Genomic DNA, 25,639 nt, shown 5'->3' on the forward strand with positions numbered 1-25,639 from the left:
GAACAGAAATAATAACTTATGGTATATTTTACACACATGGCTTTGTGACATAAGGCTGGTATGAGCTGAACAGAACCTGTGTGAGGAGAGCGAGACAGCCAGGCAGGGCAGGCGCAAGGTTTCTCGGCAGACTTGGCAAATTCAAATTTTCAGCCCACTGCCACCCCCCCCCCCTTTTGCACAGATCAAATACCCACTTCCAAGACCTTACCTGCCTTACCTCCTCCAATGGTCCAGATGCAGTGATATTTGATGCAGAATGCTGTCCAGACTCCACTGCTGCCCAGGGTCAAACACAGGATTTCTAGAGGGGAGGTATCCAGGCATTATTTTTCAGAACAAAAAAACCTATATAATAATAATAAGCCTATGTATTATGCACTTGCTATAAGCAATGGGCATCTTATTTCCTTTATTATTCCTTTAAATGGAGATGACAAGTAATCTGAATAGATGGCCTTAACATGTAACATCACACTTCACTTATATGTCCTGTGCATCACACTGCTGCCCCCCCTGCATCAAACTACTGCCCCCCTTTCATCACAGTGTCCCCCATCCAGAACACTGCCCCCCTTCATCACAGTGTCCCCCATCCTGCACACCACCCCACACTGCATCACACTGCTGCCCTCCTTGATTCACACTACTATCTCCCTTAATCACACTACTGCCCCCCCCCCTCCACCACACTGTTCCCCTTCCTGCTTTATACTGCCCCACATGCTTCACACTGCCCCTTCTGCTTCACACTGCCCCCCCTTCTGCTTTACACTTCTCCCTTCTGCCTCATACTACTCCCTCCTTCTGCTACACACTTCCCTGCCTTCTGCCTGATACTTCTCCCGCCTTCTGCTTCACACTGCCCCCCCTTCTGCCTCATACTTCTCCCTCCTTCTGCTTCACACTGCCCCCTTCTGCTTCATACTTCTCCCCCCTTCTGTTTCACACTTCTCCCCCCTTCTGCCCGACAGGCAATGAGGGTGGAGGGTGGGAGGGAGAAATGCAGACGGACAGTACCAGTGTCCCAAGGAAGGGGGAGGGAGTTAGATTACATGCCCCACCCCCTGTGAAGCTGTGGGTGCTGTGCAGGGGGATCCAGGCATCCCCCCTGCAAGTTTGGGAGCACATCTCTGGCCTGCTGCTGTAAGGTGCCAAAATACTTCATAACTGAGAATATGAGTGAAATGAGGCAGATCTGACAGAGAAATTACCTCAGAGCATGGCTGCATATAAAAAGGGGAAGCAGTTCCCAAGTTCAGAGATATACAAGAAGATGAAGCCCCCATAATAATAAAGTCCCTGGAGCCAATTAACAGCATACTTGCCAACTTATGGCAAGTATGATCCGGCAGCCTGCCGGGAAAGGTGGACGTGCAGGGGGTGGGGCTCCAAAAATCGTGTAATTACCCCGTGAATCGCGGCATTTTGGACCTAATTCTGCCCACTTCACTAGGAAGGAGGCACATCTGGGAGATTGCCACACTCTCCCGGGAGTCCGGGAGACCCTCGCGAAATGTGGGAGTCTCCCGGACATTCCGGGAGAGTTGGCAAGTATGATTAACAGCAGCATTGAAAATCTGCCATATAGAGTCCCAGGACCCGAGTTTCAGGAGAACACATTAAGGAGAGCACAGTACAAAAAAAAGGAGTAAATTTGCACATAGGCAAAACCATGTTGCATTGGAGGGGGCAGGTAAATTTAAAATATGGGGACAGATTTACAGTTGGTGTAGGGCATGTCCTAGATCAACTTAAATTTCCGTTTAAAAATATAGCTATCAAGTATTTGTGTGTTACATGAAAACACAGCCAGTATTTTTCTTATGTGCATAATAATAAATGGATTTGCACCCATTGCATTGTAACAACGTTTGACCAGCTTAAAATTTACTCCTTTTTTCTTTTGTGTTTGCTCTCCTTAATGACTCAGGCCCCCAATGTTTGCTGCAAGATACAGTGTTCAATGTGATCAAGTGGGGTAGAGAGGACACCAGACTGGGTGTTATAAACCTAGGGAGGAGTGATGCGGCTGCAAGAGGACACTATTGGAATTATCAGATTTACTAAGCAAAGCTGAGAGTGCACCACATAAAGAGGGTGTCAGAGCCTGAGCAAAGTCAAGTGAGCAGGAGAATCCCAAAAGGGAAAAGAGAGCACAACGAGTATGTGTTATAGCCCAGGGGATAAGGTCCCCGCAGAGAGGGTAATGAACTGTGATTCTGAGGGAATAACTGTGATGGTCTTTGTTAGAAGCAAAATAACACAGTGTGTGTGCCAGAAGCTATCATTACATATGGGAAAAGTTTAGAGGTCAGCAATGCTGTAACAGTGGTAATTTAGTAAAAGCATCCCTGTAGACGGAGATTAGGAAGAGGATTACATGTAACCTACAAGTGATATCTAACCACTAGTTTAAAAATATGTGACAAAAATATTACCATCTGGGAACATTTTTAAGAGTTTGTGCAGGATGAGTTACTGTAGAAATGTATGGTATGCAACAATATTCATGCTAATCAATTAAGAACTGTGCTGGGGGAGAAAGGAGCTGTACATATTTATTTTAGTGTTGTTTCCAACTAAAGTATCATGCTGGAGTGTAAATAAACAGTTTATTTTTTATATAGATGGTCTGGCCCCACCCAAATCATTGAGACATCTGTTTGCACTGCACCCTAAGTTACCATACCTGTTTCCCTGAGTCATTAAGGAGAGCAAAGCTTAAAAAAGGAGTAACTTTGCACCTGGGCAAAACCATGTTGCATTGGAGGGGGGGGAAGGGGGTGTACATTTAAAATGTGATGGCATATTTATAGTTGGGGTAGGACATGTCCTAGATCGACTTTAAATTTCAGTGTAAAAATAAAGCTATCAAGTATTTATGTGCTAGATTAAAAAACAGTATTTAACTTCATGTGCAAAATAATAAACTAATTTTCACCCCTTGCATTGTACCATGGTTTGTCCCGGAGAACGTTTACTATAATTTTTGCCTTACTTTCCTTAATGACTCAGGCCCATAGTTCGCAGTTTACAGTCAAAATAAATGATAAAATCTTGCTTTTACTGCCTATTTGACTATATTATTGTGTTTTAGAATGAAACATTAAAATATTATACAATCAAGCATTTTGTACCTGTTCATCTCCCTCAATTTTAGATCAGCTTTAATATACCAAGTGGTAAATTAAAGGGACCGGGAAGACTGTAAGTCCAAGTGGATTCTCAGTAATCATGCAGATAAGGCAATTGATCTCGAGTGATTTCCATGATTCAAATGTACCAGTCCAATTGTACCAAGTAGTCTCAGAGGGAGATAAGCTCTAAATCCTGAGAACATTTGAGTTTCCACAGGATTTAAGGCTTCTTCTAGCAAGCACCAGTGGGTATGGACACATTAAAGCTTCTTCCTACTTACCAAAGCCACCGGCCAGTAAAGGCTAACATTGGCGGGTAACCATCCTGCGAAGCCTACAACATTGGTGGGGGTCTCCTGCAAAGCCTATTTATCAAGGACCGCCTCTGTCCGCTGATTGCCAAGAGGTTAGCTAAGGGTGTCTACAGGTAAAATAAAAATATCTATTTATTTTATTTTTTTTATTTATTTTTTTTATTCATTTTTTGAAAAGACCCCATAAAGTTCAAGAGTTTAACACAAACTTAATGGACCTAATGCAGAGATGTAGGCAAAATGGTTTTAAGTTATGCTACAAAACAGCACATGCCAAAATAGAGTATTTCCACCCATGTGCAGAGCCATACACAAATGCGTCTGGCTCCGCTTCAGCGGCATATGTACCTCGTTTACAAGTCATTAGTGTGTATTTGCAGCTGCACTATAGCAGGTGCAAAGATACACCTCTTATCAGACGTATATCTCTGCTTCTGCAGGTCCTTATGAGCTGCATTTGTATGAACACGCCTGTGAAGGAATGCCTTGAGGCAGCTGTGTAGATAGTTTATTCTATTTAGCATGTATAGTCTAGATATATAAGTTAGTATAAACATAGGTTAGTATTGTTATAATGTTGGTTAAATTTGTAGTTAGCATAGGACATTAGTGTTATAATTAACCCTCATAAAAACATGGAATATAGTTTTTATGAGGGTTAGAGGCAAAAACTAGACTCTAGACTGGCAATCAGCTGGTTAATGTTCCTCGAGACCAGTGTTCCAAACTATTGGGGATTTAAAGTTATGTTTCTCAATAATTTTAGTCAGTTAAGATCTGAGGTCTCATGCTGTATAGCTCTAATATGTTGACTTCAAAATAAAATCATGCTGTACCATAATCCTAGTGTCAGTCGATGTATCAAAGTACCCATTTAATCACAACGCCCTTATTGTTCTCTGCATTTTACTGATCATTGAAGATTAAACACCAATCAACCAGCCTGACTCGAGCTCCTTCCCTACATATAAGGTTCCTGTCACAAAATCTTCTCACGTGACACAACTGTGTGCAGAATCACAAATTTCCCTTCTCTCATTTAAAAAATAAAAAAAGCTTTTCACTCTCGAACGGTCTTTCTCATCTCCTCAAAGCACATCCTTTATCCACGAGGCCTTGGGTGACTATGCTTCAGCATTGGTTTTAGGAACCACAAACAGGTTATTGGAATTTTGTTTACTGCTATATGCCCATCAGTGTTCAAGGTGTGTCACCTTATACCTGTCCTTTGCATGCACAATATTTCCTCCCTTTATTCCCTTACTTCTATTTTCTGAAAAACTATACACGTTTTACATAAATAAACAGCAAATATTTAATTAAAGAAAAAAAGTACCAGTATCAAATATAATTAAATGCTAAAATGTTGTATTACTTTGTCAAAAATGACTAATCCTGTATTATAAGGAATAAAGCACTCCATACTGTGAAATATAAAGATATTAGAAGTCACCTTGGAGCTCAGTGTTCTGTAAAAAGTATGAAGTTGAAGGTCTCCTGATTGCACAAGAACACAGAACATTTCTGTAACCTAAAATAACCTCTTGTCACAGAGGTTTGCATTATCTCACATTTAATAATTACTATAGCACAATCAGCACATAGCCTGGGTTCACATGTGTAGAATGTGTAGAACATACTTGCCAACTCTCCCGTCCGGAGAGACCGGGAGTCTCCCCCTTTTCGGGTGGGTCTCCCGGACTCACGGGAGAGTGTGGCATTCTCCTGCATGTGTCTGAATTTGAGCCAAAATGCTGCGATACTCCGGGAATTGCAACATTTGGCCCCGTCCCCACTGTAAAATGACGCGTTTTGCATCATTATGTCACGGGCGCGGGGCTAAAATTTCGGAGCCCTACCCCCACAAGCCCACCTGCCCCAGGGAGGCTCCCGGACACCAACTCCAAAAAGTTGGTAAGTATGGTGTAGAATACATCAGATGGTGTAGTATCCTCTACATCGGTGTTGTATACAGCTTAAGAATTGTGCATAGGCAAATATATTTTATGAACATGTTTTTGTCTGTTAATTAGCCAAGTATAAGTTGTAATACTAGGACTGTAACTATCACAATTTAATGAGACAATTTACCTCTTGCTATCTTTTAATAGGGAAATATAGTAAATTTGTCTTCTCCTGTAAAGAAATGAATGTGGCAGGCTTATGTATTTTTAGATGCAGCAACCGAGGGAGGCACAAGTGAGACTTGCTATTAATTACACTGCTTTTAACTTCCATATCTACCAAAATTCCTTATTCATCCCAACTATGCACATTCTATTCTTCTTTCGGGTGCTGAAAACCCTGGACTGTCAAGGGAAAATAAGGACTGTTAGAAGATACGCAGTCTGCAAGGGTACTCCAATATAGGAAAAGGAAAGAGTGTCTCATAGTTACCATAGGGGTAAAAGGAAACCAATGCTACTGTCTCTGTGAAAGCACTCCTTCACTGCCACAATGATATCAAAATATTGCATAATTAAGATACAGAGAAAGCCATAGGCAAATTGGTATATAATGGGTTAACACTTGGGGCTAGATTTACTAAGCTGCGGGTTTGAAAAAGTGGGGATGTTGCCTATAGCAACCAATCAGATTCTAGCTTTAATTTATATTAGTGCTTTCTACAAAATGACAGCTAGAATCTGATTGGTTGATATAGGCAACATCCCCACTTTTTCAAACCCGCAGCTTAGTAAATCTAGCCCTTGGTGTTCTCCTACTATGCATTTCTTAAAGGACTGCTTCAACAGACAATTCAGAGAACACTCCATAATGTTTATAATAAATCTGATCCTAATTCATGCTATGAAATTAAAATGTCAGAAAGAAAAATAAAAAGCAACAATAAGTCTAAATCACATGTTTTATTTTCAAAAACATACATACGTGGAAATGAAATGATATACAAATTACCCAGCAAGGGCTAACACAGAATACACATAGGGGAGACCAGCAGGAACCACAACTTTAGGGACATGGGGTACCTGAGATAAGGACCACCACAGAATTTGTGAAAACCCTTATAGGGTGGTCTATAAAGTCAGTTCAAACTGCATTACTTGTATAGGGAAGGTAGAACAAAAGCCATAGGCAAAATGGGCACATAATAGGTTAACTCTTTTTAGTTTTACTGCTGCTTCCTCAACAGGCAATTCAGAGATCAATATTGGCTAGTGGGGGTGCAATGACTGCCCTGCCATTACATATCAATTCCCCACCAATGAAGTGGCAATCTAGTTCTGCGGACTTCTTTGCCCATTGAAAGACAGCCACTGGGCAGTGCAGCGAGGAGGGTGCCAGCTTCCTGCTCCTACAGCGTCCTGACATACAAATAATGATGTCAGGACGCTGTCAGAACACAAGTGACAAGGAGCTGGCACAAAAGGAAGAAGGGCACAGAAAAAAGATGACCGAAAGAAGAAGAGAAGCTCAGGTAAGTAAAATACTTCAGTTCTGGTAAGAAGAGGGGGCTGGAGAGGACAGGAGCGAGGGCTGGAGAGGAAGGTGTCTGGAGTGAATGGGTTGGTCTGGATAGGAGTGAGGGGTCTGGTGAAGAGGGTGTCACTCTGAAGTAAATGGGGGGTCTGGAGAGAACGTGTGAGGGGTCTGGTGAGCAGGATGTCTGGAGAGAAGGAATGAGGGGTCTGGTGAGGAGGGTGTCTGGAGTGAATGGGGATGTCTGGAAAGGATTGAGGGGTCTGGTGAGGAGGGTATCATTCTGGAGTAAATGGGGGGGGGGGTCTGGAGAGAAGGAGTGAGGGGTCTGGTGAGGAGGGTGCCAGGAGTGAATGGGGATGTCTGGAAAGGAGTGATGGGCCTGGTGAGGAGTGTGTCATTCTGGAGTAAATGGGGGGGGTCTGAAGAGAAGGAGTGAGGGGTCTGGTGAGGAGGGTGTCTGGAGTGAATGGGGACGGTCTGGAGAGAAGAGAATATATTAATTATATAATAATAATTACTATTAAATATGGGGAAATTTGTAAGCCATAATTTGATTGCTGGGCTGGTGGGGGAAATAGGCAATTGTATTAAACGTAAGTGTCAATAATTTTATTTCGGTGAGAGTCTGTTTGTTAAATATGGAGGCTTTTAATTTAATGTTGGGTATGATGAAGAATAATTTGCTTTATTAAATGGGGATGCTATTAGTTTAATGGTGGGGGCTGGTGAGGGATGAACTAGGTCTATTATTTAGATGGTGATGCTACTAATTTAATGTATGGGCTGATGCGCGAGGTATGTCTGTTTATTAAATGTGAATGTTATTAATTTAATGTCGGAACTGGTTGGGAGAGATTTATTTATGAAACATGAGTGCTATTAATTTGATGTCGGGGTTATATGGAGGGAAATAGACATTAACTGTAAATGCTATTAATTAAAATCTGGAGCTGATTAGGTGAAAGGTTGCCTGTTTTTAAACAAAAGAAGCTACTGATTTAATGTCTGTCTGGCTTTGGGAGAGAGACCTAGATTATTCACTCATTGCTCAACTTTCCAGTAGGTGAGTAATAACAATCTCTGTTCCAAACAGGACCCCTATATTCCAGGATCTGTCTAAGCAGCAACAGAGCATAAGACACCAGCAGGCAGAAGACACAGGTGATGCTTAACCACTGAGAGGCAGCATCTACTCCCATAAAGGTACATTGTGGGGAAGTGGGGTCCACTAGTGTTCTGTTTTGCCCAGGACAATAAAATGTCTAGTACAGCTCTGAAGTTAAATCCTAATACAGACTATGAAATTAATAAAAAACACTACAAAGTGTCAGTCTTCTGGGAAAACATTAACATAAAAGTTAGCATTTAACCCATTGGGAATTAAAGTGTTGAAAGTTTATATCCAATACATTTCTCATTTTACTAGGATGGCAAGATGAACTCTCCTATATTATTTCATGGGATGTGTTCAATCGCCAAGAATTGTAAATGGGATGGATCACCACTATGTTATTAAGAAAAATGTAGAAATATTGCATTGGTGGTATTTTTAATTCTAATGTGCCTTTAGTGTTCATGAGCAAATTCACAAAGGGTTCTTATGGTACGGCCTATATATTGCGTTCCATATGAGCATTGCAACACATGCACAACATAAGGGAAATGGTAGCTCAAACTTCCCTCTATGCAAAATGATGCTATGTGCTGTATGCAGTTAATTGCATCCGGGTTAAACTTACCATAATAACGGTAATAGCTTTAACGTGGCGGTACTTCGGGGGGGATTTGAATTCCCCCCTAAGTGTAAAAACTAAGTGTAAAAAGCCTGTGGGAGGTAAGGAAGAGCACCTGCTCCTCAGTTACGCGTAGTACATCTGTGCTGCACTGTGCACAGCTTCCTGCTTGCTTTCTGGACGGTAAAAACTAAATTAAATGATTATCATTTAGATAATGAATAAAGCTGTCCAAATCCAGCATGGATCTGGTTCAAAAGAAAATAAGGTAATCAATATACCTTTCCCACTCCTGGATATATACAGATCAGCATCAACATTAAAATCCCCTGCCTAATATTGGGTAGGTCCCCCTCATGTCTCCAAAACAGCTCTGATCCATCAAGGCATTGACTCCACAAGACCTCTGAAGGTGACCTGTGCTATCTGGCGCCAAGATGTTAGCAGCAGATCCTTTAATTTGTCCCTGGCTTGAACTAGAATATCCTACAGATGCTCAATTGGATTGAGATCTGGGGAATTTGGAGGCCAAGTCAGCACCTTGAACTCTTTGTCCTGTTCCTCAAACCATTCATGAACAATTTTTGCAGTGTGGCAGTTTGCATTGTCCTGCTGAAAGAGGCCACTGCCATCAGGGAATACCGTTGCCATGTAGAGGTGTACTTGGTCTGCAATAATGTTTAGGTAGGTGGAATGTGTCAAATTAACATCCACATGAATGCCAGGACCCAAGATATCCCACAGAACATTGCCCAGAGCATCACACTGACCATCTCTTCACCAGGTAAATGAAGCACATGCACCTGGCCATCCACATGATTTAAAATAAAATGTGATTCATCAGACCAGGCCACCTTCTTCCATTGCTCCATGGTCCATTTTGGTGCTCATGTGCACATTATAGGCACTTTCAGCAGTAGACAGCGGTCAGCGTGGGTACTCTGACTTGTCTGCAGCTACGCAGCAAGCTGCGATGCACTGTGTTCTGACACCTTTCTATCATAGTCTGTATTACCTTTTCAGCAATTTTGTGTTATAGTAGCTCTTCTGTGGAATCAGACAGACTAGTGTTTACTCCCCGCATGAATCAATGAGACATAGATGACCATGACTGTGTCGCCGGTTCACTAGTTTTCCTTCCATGGACCACTTTTGGTAAGTACTAACCACAGCATACAGGGAACACCCCACAAGATCTGACATTTTGGAGATGATCTGACCCAGTTGTCTAGCCTTAACAATTTGGCCCTTGTCAAAGTCGCTTCAACTTCAAGAACTGACTGTTCACTTGCTGTCTATTAACACACCCCTTGACAAATGCCATTTTAATGAGATAGTCAATGTTATTCACTTCACTTGTTTTAATGCTGTGGCTGATGCTCTATATTACCTAAAAGGAACATTGGCCCAAACTTGAATCTTTTCCCAAAACCCATAAGGAGATTAGCTAGACCTGAACCACTGAAGTAACCAAAGCAACTCAGATGTTGCAAATAGAAGTTATTCTTGAATTTAAAAGAATTATGGATCATTAAAAACCAAATACATTCAAACAACAATAATATCACACTCTCTCTCTCTCTGTATATATAATTGCCATGGGGACTGTGGCTCCAAGTGTAGCTAATGTACATATATGGCAAATGTACAATGATGACCTTATTTGAACCAGATCCTTGCTGGATTTGGAAAGGTTTACTCATTATCTGAATGATAATAAAACATACAGTCAGAAATACTTATTGTGTTCTTAGACCCCTCTATTACAACCCACAGGTCTCATTTGTCTGTGCATACACACTTAAAAGAATTAGATCATCATCATCATCATCTATTTATGTAGTGCCACTAATTCCACAGCACTGTACCGAGAACTCATTCACATCCGCCCCTGCCCCATTGGAGCTTACAATCTTACAATTTAAACATACACACATTGACAGACTGAGATAGACTAATATCAATTTAATAGCAGCCAATTAACCTACCAGTATGTTTTTGAAGTGTGGGAGGAAATCGGAGCACCCGGAGGAAACCCACGCAAACACAGGAAGAACATACAAAATCCACACAGATAAGGCCATGGTTGGGAATCAAACTCATGACCCCAGCGCTGTGAGGCAGAAGTGCTAACCACTAAGCCACCATGCTGCCCCCAATTACATACGTGAATGCAGAAAATAGTCATAAGGACTCTTTGCTCAAATCAATCCCAAAGAGCCAGCTTTTGAGGAGTAAGAAGTGTACCTTTGAAGATGACTATGAAAAAGAATGCCTCGCTTTTATCCAAACAAGATGAAGTTGATAAGTTTGACAGAAGTTCTTTATCAAAAAATCTCCATTTCAGAAAAATTACTCTTCATTTTGGCCTATAATAAGGACTACAGAAATTTTAAGGCAGTTATTAACAGAAATTGGCGAATATTAAAACTAGACCTTTTGCTTGAACCTGTGTTGACAGAGAACCCAAGTTTGATTTATACTAGAGCTCATAGTTTCCTAGGTTTATTTTAAACAGCACAGGGAGTTCTTTCTACATAAAGTTTCAGCTTCCATTCCTCTTATATTGTGTACCTGTCCCAATACCCATACAGAATGCAGTATATAGGCCGTACCATCAGAACCTTCTTCTGTGCATATTTATAAACACCAACAGTACATTAAAATTAAAAACATGAGCCATTTAAAATATCTGCATTTTTCTATATCTCTTAATACTGTCTGATTTAAAATTCTTGGCTGAACGTGTCCCTTTAAATAATAGAGAAGAGGATCATCTTGCCACCTTAAGAAAAAAGGAGAGACATTGGATATACACTGTCACCACTTTGATTCCCAAAGGATTTAATGATAGCTTTGAGTTAATGTTTTCCTAAAAAAATGAACAAACATGATTTCATTGTTGCTTTTTTAATTTTATATCATTAAGTATAGATGTGCTTTATTATGAAATTGTTATGTTAATTGTAACATCTGCATATTTCCTATAAATGTGCCCCTCTGACACTGAGGGGTGTATTTACTAAATTGCGGGTTTAAAAAAGTGGAGATATTGCCTATAGCAACCAATCAGATTCTAGGGCCTGATTTATTAAGGATCTTAACTAAAGAAACTTCTTATTTCAGTCTCCTGGACAAAACCATGGGTCTGATTTATTAAGGATCTTAACTTAAGAAATGTCTTATTTCAGTCTCCTGGACAAAACCATGTTACAACTGTTTTTTCATGTAGCACACAAATACTTGATAGCTTATTTGTACACTGAAATTTAAAGTTGATATTTGTGTGCTACATGAAAAAAAAAGTCAGTATTTAACTTATGTGCAAAGCAGAAGACTAATTTGCAACCCTTGCATTGTAACATGGTTTTGTCCAGGAGACTGAAATAAGAAGTTCCTTAAATTAAGATCCTTGATGAATCAAGCCCCCTAGTTATCATTTATTTAGTACATTCTACAAAATGACAGCTAGAATCTGATTGGTTGCTATAGGCAACATCTCCACTTTTTCAAACTCTGTCTTTTCCAAAATGTGAAGCAGGAGAACAATAAGGGTTAACACATTATAATCCATTTTGCCCATCTTCCTTATACAGGTATGCAGTTTGAACTGACTTTGCATGGACTATAGTGTGAACAAGTCCACTTGCTTTGCGGCCCAACTGATAAGTTGTTTTTTTTACAAACACAGTTATGGTGTCTATCTCAGGTCCCCTCTGTCTCTAAAGTTGTGGTTCCTGTTGGTCTTCTCTCTGTGTATTTCTGAATTAGCCCTTGCTGGGTAAGCTGTTTATCATTCCATTTCTGCATTTTCTAGCTGATGTATGAAACTGTAAAATAAAGTTGTTTTCTTCCCTGTCTTCAAAGTTCCTATCATCATTCTGCTGATAAAGTATTTTTATCCATTCTTCTCATACATATTTAACAAATAATGATAGTGCATTATCTATCGTGCACTTACCGTTAAAAAAAGTCCCTCTGTGTGTCCCGCATATTTAAGAAGGGTGCATCGCAGCAGATATCGTGGATATCTGCTTCTTTGCATTCCTTTTAGTTTTTGGGAGCTGTCACCATTCTACAGTATGATGACTGCTCCTAACCGCAATCTAACAAGTTCCGGAAATTTATTTTTTTCGGAAACTTGTCATGTTAATGTACGCCGCTGGCGTACATTATCATTTTTGAAAGATTTCAGTGCTGCCAGCTCTGATCCGAAGAGCAGAGCTGGACAACACATGTGTGGAGGGATCACACGATCCCTCCCTGTCACTCACCGCTCGATTTTTGCAACTATAGTTGCACAGCGAAAGCAGAGATGTCTGTGCACATGCCCAAGGGTTTCACTCGGCGCATGCGCAATGGAGTCAGAAGAGGAGCCCCGTTCATTGCATGCTGCTTTGAGAGCGAAGAGGCAGTGGTAAGTATGTTTTCCCCTTTACAGGAACAGCATTTTTTTTCGGAACTGCTGTTCCTGTGTTGCTTTTTTAATAAATATGAGAAATAGTACAATCCTTATCAATGCGATAAGGATCGAAAACTATTTTTCATATTTTGCGAGTGTTGATAAATGTGCCCCATGGTAGCTAGTTATCTAGTTTTGTCCAAGAAGCGTACAGTCCCAATGGTGTACTAGTGCTACATGTGAAGGGCATTCATTAAAACTGTCCCGTGGGTGATTGTGAAGAAAAAGTGCTGAAAAACACATCAACCAGACATTTGCTTTCATTTATCTATGCTATAAAATTACATTGATAATCTTGTACCTGAAGAAAAAAATAGTGTATTACTGTTTTTAAACACATATTCAATGTAAGGAAATAATCTAGCACCTGTTTTAAAATATCTCAGTAAGTAAAAAATCTTTAGAATATAATACTTCTGGTTGTTATTGGTTTCACATTCATACTGTGTATAAAATGAATTTATGACATCAGCAAAAATGGCATTTTCTTATGATCCATCTGTACATTAGTTTAATAGCTTGAATCTTCCAAATGACTCACTGTTAGGGGCAGATTGAATTTGGAGCTAGCTGTCGTGCTGTGTCTCCGGAACAATCCGCTGAGACATATCGCCTCAATGCTTTGACTCAAATCTCCGCTCATTTTCCCTTGTGTCCTATAGAGATGTGAGGAAAAAGGAGCAGAGATTTCATATAGTGTTGGCAAGCAATGTGCTCAGCCGGACATAGAGTCGCTGCAGTCGGCATCTTGTGGCCAATCGCATCTGTCCCATAGACTCCAGTCCCTTAGCCTCGCTAACATTTGAAACACTTCTCTTTCTGGTTAATTTTCACATCTTTGTGGATATCGTCTGCCTCATCACCCGTCCCGTGTATGTCTTTACATTTTAGTTCCTTATGGTATTTGTGGTGATAAATATTAAGATGAGTTTTTTACATGAATTTGCATTTGGGATTGTGAATATTGTTTCCACTTGTAGACCTGCAAGGTGGTTTCTATAAACGTAAGTGCCCTTATGTAGAGACTGTTCTTTGAGGGAGAGAAGGCATTTCTACTTTTTAAACACAATTTTATGAAAACCATTGTAGTATTTGAAAGTAGATATTTAGCCTGCAGATTTCATGTTTTATCTGTGTCTTCTGGAGGTTCTACCGCAATGGTTACCTTTATGGTTGTTGTCACTTATCTACTGATGAAGATGCTGTAAGATTATTTTATTCATGACTCACAATAATTAAAAAAAGTATTTTAAGTAAAACCAAAATCACAAATAAACCAACTACACCCAGTAGTATATTTAGTTTTGTTATTAGAATACAGCTCACATGTAATGATATCACAGCATTTCTTAAACATATTTTAAGAAATTTCCCTTATTAGTTATAAATTATTGTGATACTTGCTGTAAAAAGTATTAAAAGTGGGTCCTTAACATATTACTTAATACACTAATTAGTGTGTTTGGAAAATCTATTGGGAAATAATTTGAAACTATATTAAGAGTCTTTCCTTCATATCACTGAAACATGTACTTAGATGACGTATACTCTAATTCTGAGCAACTTTGCTACACCCAATCCTGTATTTTGACATGTCTATCTATATATGCACTATATTTTCCTCCTCGATCCTTTTCTCACTGGCAAGTACAACCTCATTTCCCCATTGTCTACTGATTCTGCCCTGTGTCTACTATTACTGTAAATGTCACCAACTGTCTCCTCTCACCTTAGTTTCGCAGATTTTTCTTTGCAGATCTTGTAGTATTTGAAAAGCACTGTCAGCCCAATAGCTCAGTCAAAGTAAAACTTGTTTAGCAGCTTACTGTGACTTAACTGACAAACACAGAGCCAATCAGTGATACATATCTGAGAGAGGAGGAGTCTGATCATTGACAAACTTAGAAGTAATATTTTAGATACTGCTTCCAGTGTTATCTAGTCTTGAAGTGTACAGCAGTCACCATTGTTTGATCAAAGCCTAATTGCTGTAATATATATTTATATATATATATATATATATATATATATATATATATATATATATATATATATATAAAATTATTTGGCAGTTCATCGGTTTAACTGCCAAAGGGCATTTTCTCACTCCTTCGTGTCTCCTTCGTGTCTAACCCCAGTTATCAGATTATCGTGTGGTGTCAATTTAAGCTGGAATTTTTGTTGCTGCATTCCAAAATAGGATTTTCTTTTAGTAGCATATTAGAATCAAGAATAATTTTAATTTATCCACAAAGCATCTGAACGAACTGTTAACTTTTATATATAAAAAAATAAAAATATACGGATTATACTATTTTTTGTTATTAATAAAAACAATGCCACAATCTTAAAGAAGCTGTTGTCACAAATGTGCCTCTCATGTAAGAAATCCTCAAATCACAACCTGTTCACATATTAAATAAATAAATCTTCTTGGGCCAATCATATTCTCCAAAGCCTAAAATGTAAATAAATGTGAATAAATACTACTTACATATAAAACTGTTCAGCTGACCACTATACTGGTCTCTTCAGAAGTACATACCAAATTGTTACAAATACTACACAGTATATTTTATATCTTGAAGTATCAATGTCAAATCTACATTGTAGGTTTTATTTCTCTAAGGATATAAACAATCAATGAAATCGAATCTTCTATAGTCCATTCATACCTTCAAATACAGCTCTGGTGTTCAATATATAAATTACATTCACTCAGCTAAATTTTTGGAACTAAAACTAAATAATTGTCCTCATTATAAACCACAAATAGAAACCTATATATATATATATATATATATATATAGGCTAAAAATACATTCAACAGTATTTGAGAGGTGTGATAAGATTTTTTGAACTTTTGTAGCAATAATCTTCTCATTAGACACCAGTGCACCAACTTTATCATTAAAATATTTCATCTCTATCTCTCCTTTATGTCAACAGACACCACATAACTAAACTGAATTAGGCGGAAGAGTCCCGATTTGAGGGCTACAACTTTGTTCCACATGTGGGAAAGTTGGAAAGTATTCTCTGTTCACTGCTGCTTTTCATGGCAGCAGTATCAGGATGCCACCCACCATCCCCAGAGGACCGGCCCAATGTTGAACAACCTGGGCTGGCAGCACTATGTAAGGGGATAAAATGTTTTCCATACAGTTTTAACGTGCAGTTTGTCCTAAACCGCATCGGTTTTGACCCTGAAATTTTTTTTTTTAGAATTGTGAAATGGATCTTACCAATTTTCTTAATGCCTTAAGAGGATTTATATATTAAGAAATAAATGCTAAGTTCATATCTAATCTCTTTTGGAATTTTGGTTTTCTAGGCCTTCTTCTGTAAATAATTATTACAGTGTTAGGGCTGTTTTTAAGATCTACAGGAATATCATTTTGCTTTAGACAGTTTAACTGTCATTTTTGTTGCCTTCTCTGTTCCTCCTTTGGAGACCTCTGCAGACTCCTTGAGGACAACAATTGGCACCATAACTTCTGTGAACACAAAGAACAATGTCCTGACTCTAGGTCTAGCAGTGAAGACGATGCTAAAGAAAAATACAGAGCACACAGCTACCACAAGCTAGCAGATAACCATGACTGTCCATTCAGTAGAAGGGGGAAAACCTGCTCCAGAATGAGAAGAGGATGTTGGTTCAGTTAAGGTAAAAATGATCATGATTGTCAGCAGCTGACTGTCTTACCATTTCTACAAAGACTGGTTCATCTTTCATGTCTTGTACGGTCTTTCCTTATTCCAATCATACCACATCACCAGTAGACACACAGAAATGTCATTCGCCTATTACTGCTTTAATACTGGTGGTGGATAATGCTTCTGCATTTCTGTAGCCACATAAACACTTTCCCCACCAACAGCTGCAATTGTTATTCTGCTAAATTATATATCAATATTTCCCCACATCCCTTATATTGGAAGCTCATTTGGCCAGCTTTATCTTCTGTTTCATGTCATTGAACGTTATAAATTTGTATTGTGATCTCCTCAATGTACAGTGATGCATAATATGTTGGTGCTTTTTAAATAAAGCTATTACTATAACCAAAACTCCAAATTGCCACTCGTATAGATTAACATTTAGGGATCTATTTACCAAGCAGTGAAGAGACAAGTGCTGGTGTAAACAAAAGGGTTAACACCAGAGATTCCTCTGGCTTTAACTTATTTACCAGCACTCACCCCCATAAACCTCTATAGCAGGGGTGGTCAACCAGTCAGAGAACAAGAGCCAAAAAAATATCTAGAGGTACTGCAAAGAGCCATCTTCCACATGTCATCACACTACTCCACATGCAAATCAGACCTCGCCATCTTCGATCAGATTTCACCAAATGATCCTTACATGCATTTAGACCTCCCCACATTCCCCTTAAATGCTCATCAGCCTCCACACATGTCCCTTATATGCTCATCAGCCTCCTCGCATGCCATCAAATCTACCCATATTCCTAATGCATGTCATCAAACATACCCACATGCCCATCAACCCCACCACATGCCATCAAATCTACCCAAATTCCCCATACATGATATCAGGCCTACCCACATGCTCCATACATGCCAATCAAATCTCCCCACATGCCAAAAGACAGCCACACATTTCATCTCCCCAAATACTATCACACCTCCTTACATGTCCATCAGCCTTTTCTCATGCCATCAGATCTCATTCCATCAGATGCCCTTTATTTACCTCTCCCAACCCTTAGCTATTGGAGCTTGCCCAGAGAAAGGAGTAAAAGCACACTACACTCTCTCCTCCTCCTTCCCTGATTTGATTGCCCTTGACACTGTGACCTCCCTGCATTGTGTTGAAGAGGTTACAAGATGTGACTGCTTTTGGTCAGTCGAGCAGTTGAATGTTTTCCACTTTGTCCCTGCCGGCGCCTGGAAAACTGCATTGATGCTTCCAGCCTGGAGCCACAATTCAAAGCTCAAAAAGCCACGGGTTGGCCACCACTGCTCTAAGGGGACAGCAAAATTAAGATGGCGTTACTTTCATTCACAATGGGATTCAGTTGGCTTCTCTGTATACTTAGCTGGTCAAAGCAATATATGCATGCTCCGCCGGTATCCGTATATGTCAGTTCCTCCTTTAATAAAAACTCATCATGCAGGAGTGAGGTTATTGCCGGGACTTCCAGAGCAGACTCTGCCTGGTAAATAGTGGCACTTCATTATTTATCACTGTGAATTGTAATAAATAATGATGGTTACCACTAGGGATGAGTGGACTCGGATTCTGGCAATCCGAACCCCCCCCCCCACGAACAGTTCAGATCCGAGCCCGATCCGAGCACTGTTCGGGTATTCCTGCGAATGGCCAAACTGAAAACGAGGCTGAACGTCAGGGTCCTGCTGTCGGATCTCGCGAGATCCGGATTCTTTATATTCCCCGCTTGCCACCGCCATCTTCACTCGGGCATTGATCAGGGAAGAGGGAGGGTGTGTTAGGTGGTCCTCTGTCCTGCTCTTTCTCGTGCTATGCTGGGCTGTGTTGTGCTGTGCTGTGCAGTGCTGTGCTGTGCTGTGCTATGTCCTGCTCAGTCCAGTGGTGCTGTGTCCTGTGCTCTGTCCTGCTGAGTTCAGTGGTGCTGTGTCCTGTGCTCTGTCCTGCTGAGTCCAGTGGTGCTGTGTCCTGAGCAATCTATAACTACGTTCACTGTTCCTACAGTATTAAAAAATAGGTACTGCAATCTCAAACTACGTTCACTGTTCCTGCTGTACCAAAAGATAGGTACTTCTGCAATCTCAAACTACGTTCACTGTTCCTGCTGTACCAAAAAATAGGTACTGCAATCTCAAACTACGTTCACTGTTCCTGCTGTACCAAAAAATAGGTACTTCTGCAATCTCAAACTACGTTCACTGTTCCTGCTGTACTAAAAAATAGGTACTGCAATCTCAAACTACGTTCACTGTTCCTGCAGTATTAAAAATAAGTACTGCAATCTCAAACTACGTTCACTGTTCCTGCTGTACCAAAAAATAGGTACTGCAATCTCAAACTACGTTCACTGTTCCTGCAGTATTAAAAAACAGGTACTGCAATCTCAAACTACCTTCACTGTTCCTGCAGTACAAAAAAATAGGTACTGCAATCTCAAACTACGTTCACTGTTCCTGCAGTACAAAAAAATAGGTACTGCTGTATAACTCCAGTCCAGTGGTACTCTCCTGTGCCGCATATCATTTTTAAAGGCTTTGCCGAGTGTGTGTGGTTTAGGGGTACGCTCTCTTGTGCTGCATATACAAAAATTTGGAGGGTAAAGTAGGGAAAGATCAAGAACCACTTCCTCCTAATGCTGCAGCTGCTGCCACTAGTCATGACATAGATGATGAAATGGCATCAACGTCGTCTGCCAAGGCCGATGCCCAATCTTATAGTAGAGGGCATGTAAAATCCAAAAACCCAAAGTTCAGAAAAAATTAGCAAAAAATTAAAATCATCTGAGGAGAAACGTAAACTTGCCAATATGCCATTTACGACACGGAGTGGCAAGGACTTGCTTAGGCCCTGGCACGTGTTTAGGACTAGTGGTTCAGCTTCACACAAGGATATAAGTCCTCCTCCCCCCCCTCAAAAAAATTTAAGAGAGTTAAGCTGTCATCAACAACACAGCAAACAACTCTGCCTTCTAAACAGATGGCATCACAAATACCCAAGGCGAGTCCAAGGGTGTTGGTGGTTGCGAAGCCTGACCTTCCCATCACTGTACGGAAAGAGGTGGCTCCTTCCACCATTTGCAGCATGCCCTCTGCATATGCTGGAAGGATCACCCGCAGCGCAGATCCAGATTTGGATAATGAAGGTGTCAATGTTGTACACCAGGAGGAGGATATTGATGTAGCTGGCACTGAGGAGGTACTTGACAAGGAGGATGCTGATGTGGTTAACTTAAATGAGGCACCAGGGGGGGAAACAGTTGTTGTCCATGGAAGGAAAAAGCCCATTGTCATGCCTGGGCAGAAGACCAAAAAATCCACCTCTTCGGTCTGGAATTATTTCTATCCCAATCCGGACAACAATTGTATTGCCATATGTACCTTATGTAAAGCTGCAATAAGCAGGGGTAAGGATCTTGGCCACCTAGGGACTTCCTCCCTTATACGTCACCTGAAGAACTTTCATAATTCAGTGTTTAGTTCAGGGACTGTGGCTAGGACCGTCAGCAGTCCAGGGACACCTAAATCCCTTGCTGCCGTTGCATCCACACCAGCACCACCCTCCTCGTCAATTTCCTCCTCGATCTCGATTGGAGATAGTCCTGTAGGCCATGTCACCGGCATGACTGAGTCCTCTTCAATCCGGTATTCTTCCGGAGGATCCTGCAGCGCTACGCCTACTACTGCCGCTGCTGCTGTTGCTGCTGGTAGTCGGTCATCTTCCCAGAGGGAATCTTTCACTAAACAATTGACCGTACAACAGTCGTTTGCCATGAGCACGAAGTACAACAGTAGTCATCCTATGGCAAAGCGGATAACTGCGTCCTTAACAGCTATGTTGGTGTTAGACGTGCGTCCGGTGTCCGCCATCAGTGGAGTGGGATTTAGACGGTTGATGGAGGTATTGTGTCCCCGGGTACCAAATCCCGTCGAGATTCCACTTCACTAGGCAGGCGATACCCGGGATGTACAGAGAAGTACGAAAAAGTGTCCTCAGTGCTCTTAAAATTGCGGTTGTACCCACTGTCCACTTAACAACTGACATGTGGACAAGTGGTTCAGGACAAACTAAGGACTATATGACTGTGACAGCCCACTGGGTAGATGCAATGCCTTCCGCAGCAACAGCAACAGCAGCATCAGTAGCAGCATCTCCAAAACGCCTGCTCGTTCCAAGGCAGGCAACGTTGTGTATCACCGGTTTTAGTAAGAGGCACAATGCTGACAACCTCTTAGAGAAACTGAGGGAAATAATCTCGCAGTGGCTTACCCCACTTACACTTTCCTGGGGATTTGTGGTGTCTGACAACGCAGTAACATTGTGCGGGCATTACATATGGGCAATTTCCAGCATGTGCCATGTTTTGCCCACACAATATATTTGGTGGTGCAGCATTACCTGAAGAGTGACAGGGGTGTGCAGGATATGCTTGCGGTGGCCCGCAAAATTGCTGGACACTTTCGGCATTCTGCCACTGCCTACCGCAGACTCGAGCAACATCAGAAAAGCCTGAACCTGCCCTGCCATCACCTCAAACAAGAGGTTGTGACGTGCTGGAACTCCATCCTCTATATGCTGCAGAGGATGGAGCAGCAGCAAAAGGCCACTCAAGCCTACACAGCCACCTATGACATAGGCAAAGGAGTGGGGATGCGCCTGAGTCAAGCGCAGTGGAGACTGATTTCCGTGTTGTGCAAGGTTCTCCAGCCGTTTGAACTTGCCACACGAGAAGTCAGTTCCGACACTGCCAGCTTGAGTCAGGTGATTTCCCTGATCAGGCTGTTGCTGAAGCAGCTGGAGAAAGTGAGGGAGGAGCTGGTAAACCATTGCGATTCCACAAAGCATGTAGCTCTTGTGGATGAAACCCTTCGTACGCTTTGCCAGGATCCGAGGGTGGTCACTCTTTTAAAGTCAGAGGAATACATTCTGGCCACCATGCTCGATCCTCGGTTTAAAGCGTATGTTGTGTCTCTGTTTCCGGCAGACACAAGTCTACAGCGGTGCAAAGACCTGGTGGTCAGAAGATTGTCATCTGAAGAGGACCGTGACATGGCAACAGCTCCTCCTTCATTTTCTTCCACACCTGTGGCTGTGAGGAAACAGCTGAAATTTCCGAAATGACCCGCTGGCGGGGATGCAGACAACATCTGGTCCGGACTGAAGGACCTGCCAACCATTGCTGACAGGTCTACTGTCGCTGCATTGGATGCTGTCACCATTGAAAAAATGGTGGAGGATTACTTTTCTGACACCATCCAGGTAGACATGTCAGACAGTCCTTACTTTTACTGGCAGGAAAAAAAGGCAGTTTGGAAGCCCCTGTACAAACTGGCTCTATTTTACTTGAGTTGTCCCCCCTCCAGTGTGTACTCCGAAAGAGTTTTTAGTGCAGCGGGGAACCTGGTCAGTGAGCGGCGAAGGAGGTTGCTTCCGCAAAATGTTGAGAAGATGATGTTCATAAAAATGAATTATCAATTCTTCAATCAAGACCAGCAATGGCCTCCAGAGACTACAGAGGGACCGGTGATTGTGGAGTCCAGTGGGGACGAATTGATAATGTGTGAGGATGAGGAAGTACACACTGAAGGGGGCGAGGAATCAGAGGATGAGGATGAGGACAACATCTTTCCTCAGTAGAGCCAGTTTAGTTTGTACAGGGAGAGATGACTAGCTTTTTTTGTGTGGGGGCCCAAACAAACCAATCATTTCAGCCACAGTAGTTTGGTAGGCCCTGTCGCTGAAATGATTGGTTTGCTAAAGTGTGCATGTCCTATTTCAACAACATAAGGGTGGGTGGGAGGGCCCAAGGACAATTCAATCTTGCACCTCTTTTTTTGCCATTATGTGCTCTTTGGGGCCTAGTTTTTCAAACTGCCATTCTGTCTGCCACTGCAGTGCCACTCCTAGATGGGCCACGTGTTTTTGCCGCCCACTTGTGTCGCTTAGCTTAGACATCCAGCTACCTCTGTGCAACCTTTTGGACTAAAAACAATATTGTGAGGTGTGAGGTGTTCAGAATAGACTGGAAATTAGTGGAAATTAATGTTATTGAGGTTAATAATAGTGTAGGAGTGAAAAAATAAAATAAAATATGAATTTTAGCACTTTTTATGCTTTTTTTTTAAAAAAAAATCAGAACCCAAAACCCAAAATCAGAACCAAAACCTTTAGTGGGGTGTTTTGGCAAAACCAATCCGAACCCAAAACCTCAAGCTAATCAGAACCCAAAACCCAAAACACGAAAAGTGGCCGGTGCACACCCCTAGTTACCACCCCAATAATAAATACACTTCCTAAAGTGTTTATCTCAATGTGGTAGAAATGGCCTAAATGATATTCCTCTCACCCCTCAGAGTGACCTCTTCCAGAAGACATTCTGCTATTAACAAGACAGTTGCGGTGATCAAGCGCGTTGATTGTGAGAAATGGTGCTCTGTACTTCACCAGTGCTGGATTATGGCACTGGGTAATAATGTGTGCACTACTGTCAGGTGCATGCAGCTCTCCCTTTACGAGCTGAGCAGTGTGATGCAGGAATACCTCTCAACTGTCCTTGAGGTTGTATTAAATCCTGACTAAACAGCGCAGTCACCCAAATTCGGGACTGCCCCACAGGGCCGCCATAAGGGGGGTACAGGGAATACAGCTGTATGGGGCCCAACAGCAGATTATTTATTATGGGCGGGGGCCTCCGCAGTGAGTTAAGGGAGGAAGGGGGCGTCATTACTAGGCAGCAGCTGTGCCTGAGATGTGAGAGTTGGTGTGGGGAGAGACCTCTGTGCGTAATTAAGGATGCGGCAGCAGACCCCCTTGTAGGCAGCATGTCTGCCAACACTCCCAAGATGTCGGAGCACCACAGTTGCCTCTATATGCTCCAGTCCCGGACCCCAGGTGCCCGGCTCCCGGACAGAAAGCCGCAACAAAGCAGAGAGCCTCCGTGCAGCATCACTGACATCATGTAATTAATAATGCCATATCGCTGTCAATAGAGAGGAGCCAAAAGGAGACAGCAAGAAGACACAGAGAGGTAAGTAAACTACTGCAGGGGTTAAATGGAACCAGCGATGGGGGGTGGGGGGTGACTGCCACCAGACTCCGCACAGTTGGCAGACTGTTGTGCTATCTCCTATCTGTTTTTGCAGATTTCACTGCCTGCGGCTGATTATGTCTTTAGCTCAGTTGCTGCTTGTCCAGATCCTGCAATGTCAAGGCCTTATTTTGATAAAACAGTTCCAGCCAGCCCTGACATTACATCAATAGTACCCACAATTAATAATTAGGCCTTCCTCTATGCAATCAGCCCCAACATTAAATTAATAGCATTCACATTTGATAAATAAGTTTATTCACCACAACCTTCCCTGACAGTAAAAAAATTATAATCACATTTAATAAATAGCCCTTTCTTTTCCCCAAATGCAGCCCCACATTCAAATAATAGCCCCCAAGCCACCCCAGCATTAAATGTCCCATCACCACAGTTTAAATTGATAGGCCCCACTAATAAATAGCCCCATCATCCCACAAATAAAATAATGGCAACTACCATTAAATAATTAGCCCTCACTCACACTCAAGCATTAATTTAATAGCCACCTCCCACCCATATTACATTAAACCCCCAGAGGAGGGGCCAGTCACCAAGTACCATACTGTCCCGCACTAGTACCTCTTGAACCAGTACTATAGGGACCCTCTATGTGCCCCTCCGTTCCCTATTTTGTCTGATCGTCACTCATATGACAGATATGGTAGTATTAGTAGACTATATTATGCAATGATAGGAACCTGATAAGGATCAGTGGCTGCATGGACAGACCCCTTAACCTTCAAAAGGGGCACACCTTAACCTCAGTAATAAGTTAAAAAAAATATATGTTTAATCAATGTAAGAGACATCTATTTGTAAACAATGCAGGCATTTTAAACAAGTGCTACAAGCTCTAACAAACAGATATGACAAGCAGAAAGAGCAGGGCACCACAGGTAAAGGTACTAGATCACACCTCCTTCACACCCACAAACAAGAGAACCAATCAAATCCCTTGCATCCACTACTGAAATTAATGTCACTTGAAACCATTCAATGAGAATCTATTTATATATCCTCTACAACCAAGCATATCACAATTTCTCTGACAAAGGGATATAAACACATTGCACGGACCATCCTCCTTGTATTGGGAGCTTTAACCTACCTTAACACCAATTCCTCTCTACCGTAGCAAAGCTTTTACAACTAACAGATGCAGTTAATGGAAGCACTGGTAGAGGGGGAAATCCCCTCCTCTCATCTCCGTCTGCAAACCTTACCTCACCAAGTACGGGTGGGCTTTATCCCTCCTTCCACACGATTATTCAGCACTCTGATATTTGGAAGCATTTTAGCTCCCCCACCCGGTCTTCCTGCCTTTTCATTTCTTGCTGGTTTTTTTACACATAAAAGTTGCAGAAACCTTTATCTCGCAAACCAGCAGCACAATTAACCAAGATTACGTAGTGAGGGAGAAATTACTCCCTTCCCCTGTCCCCACATCCTGACGTTACACAAACTTTACAGTGTCACATCAAGAAATATGTGTAGACTTAAAGAAGTATTCTATAGCTTCATCAGCATATCTTCAATACAACCTGAAGTGCACAGTATCAATCATCTATACATTACATAAGCCAAAAAATAACAGGTCCCTTTCTCAGTGGCCAGAACGAATGGACACACCTCCCACAGGAGGAGATCTGAAACTATATCCCACCTCATAAGGTACAGCTGGAAACAAGTATTCCACTCTAAAGGGGGGGCACAATAATAGTAATCGAAAAATTGAGGAAAACTATTTCCCCGCACTTAGGGGCACATT

General features: G+C 41.6%; 1 protein-coding gene across 7 annotated transcripts in view; it reads right to left on the reverse strand.

Annotated features, from left to right (window-relative positions):
* Positions 1–25,247, reverse strand: part of LOC142139148 (granulocyte-macrophage colony-stimulating factor receptor subunit alpha-like) — a 108,420-nt gene extending 83,173 nt beyond the window's left edge. For 2 of the 7 annotated variants that reach the window (XM_075196504.1, XM_075196510.1), the window contains exons 1-2: positions 14,820–14,906; positions 212–304 (exon numbers count right to left, since the gene is read on the reverse strand). The gene's annotated coding sequence lies outside the window, so the exon portion shown is untranslated. Of the gene's footprint in view, positions 1–211; positions 305–3,421; positions 3,562–13,631; positions 13,734–14,819; positions 14,907–24,979; positions 25,063–25,094 lie in introns of those variants that run through there. The other 5 variants (XM_075196507.1, XM_075196506.1, XM_075196508.1 and 2 more) reach the window with 5 other exon arrangements.
* Positions 25,248–25,639: the final 392 nt, after the last annotated feature.

Source organism: Mixophyes fleayi, chromosome 2 (assembly GCF_038048845.1).
Source record: "Mixophyes fleayi isolate aMixFle1 chromosome 2, aMixFle1.hap1, whole genome shotgun sequence".
Taxonomy (NCBI): Eukaryota; Metazoa; Chordata; class Amphibia; order Anura; family Limnodynastidae; genus Mixophyes; species Mixophyes fleayi.